This window comes from Monomorium pharaonis, unplaced genomic scaffold (assembly GCF_013373865.1).
Source record: "Monomorium pharaonis isolate MP-MQ-018 unplaced genomic scaffold, ASM1337386v2 scaffold_500, whole genome shotgun sequence".
NCBI classification, from domain to species: Eukaryota; Metazoa; Arthropoda; class Insecta; order Hymenoptera; family Formicidae; genus Monomorium; species Monomorium pharaonis.
Genome location: NW_023415803.1, coordinates 18,920 through 20,579, shown reverse-complemented (window position 1 = coordinate 20,579; position 1,660 = coordinate 18,920).

The following is a 1,660-nucleotide window of genomic DNA, read 5'->3' as shown; positions in this document are numbered from 1 at the left end:
GAGATAAGCAAGCAAATCTAAATTCAATATCGACTACAATATCGATCAGTTAGTCCCAAATTCCCCACCTGAATTTGGAGTTTTCTATGACAGCCGCGTTGCGAAAGAAGAATATTTGATAGAAGCCGAGAGAGTCCGGTACGAAAGGAAGAAAAAACTCTCGTCGACACCTTCTTGCGCGTCTTTTTCGAGGACGAGCGTGTCAGCGGGTAACGTACCACTCATAATAACGATAAAGGGAAATAAAAGTGCCTCCGCCTAACAGAAAAGGGAAGGACCGATGCAGAAAGGACGCGGTCGCAAGAAGGACGGACATAGCGTGGTGGCGCGCGTTGAGGGATGGAGACGTCGGCGAGGGGAGCGCGTCGGCGTGTGTACGAGTCCGTTTCCAGCCGACACGACGTGCTTTCCTACCCAACAAAATTACCTTTTTAAAAAAGGTAAAAAAGGCGCCAATGTTTGGTTTTTCCTTTAAGCAAAAAAATTATTGGATGGTTCAACTTAAGTATATAAAAAAAATTACAAATTCAAGATAAAACTTAATCAAATTCACCTATTCCTGAAATTAAGTTTATACTCACAACACAAACACATACTTCTCTAAAACTTCTCTAAATAGTAATATCTGAATTTTATTCAACTTAAGTGATATTTTCTTTTAAGGAAAAAATTACAAATTCAAATAGAACTTTTAATCAAATCAACCTAAGTGGTAATACTTTTGGATGGTTCAACCTAATATATACTCACACATAAATTAACTTCTCTACAATAATATGATATCTAAATATTTTGCGCCAATTATAAGAACAAATATTTTATAAAAACTAAAACATTATTACTATTCTTTAGCCATTTTTTATAATACAAATTTTTTAGATTTGACACTAAAATTAAAGTATTACGTTTTTTTTTTCTACAAAAGTAATGATATATATAGAAAATGCGCCAACTATAAAGTAGATGTTTATACAAGCTAGAACACCTACTTTATTATGCTTTGGCTGACATTATAGTTTATTTTTTTATTAAGCCCGTATCAGACTAGAGATTGATATTGAGATTGAAATGAAATATAACCAATTAGTTAGTCAAATTCTAATTCAATCTCAATCTCAATCTCTAGTCTGATATAGCTTTGATTGTCTTAAGTTTGTCTTTAGATACAATTTCGTTAATTACGAAGTATTTTAACGATAAACTTAAGAAGATTCTTAAATATAAGATTAAACTATAAATATTAGCCTTTTGTATTAAATATTGGCTGCTGTGCGCCGATACGAGGCTGCTGTGCGCCTGCAAAAACAATTGTCAGGAAGTATATTGGCAAGAGTAAAGAAAATAATATTGAGCTGGAAATAAGTTTTAATACAAACAAATTATAAATATTACAAATAAATATTTTAATACAAATAAATATTTTACTACAAAAACTTGGCGCTGCTAAACCGAATAATTTGCCAGCTCTTCCTTTTTCTCTTGTAATGTGCATCGTGTGTGTTGTGTGTGTGGTGTGGGTGTGTGTGTTTGTGGGTGTGTGTGTGTGTGTGTGTGTGTTGTGTGTGGTGTGTGTGTTTGTGTTTAGTATATAACTTAGTTTATAGATAGATTTACTTGTTTGTATATAAACTTATTAGTTTATAAGGAAGCGATTTACTTT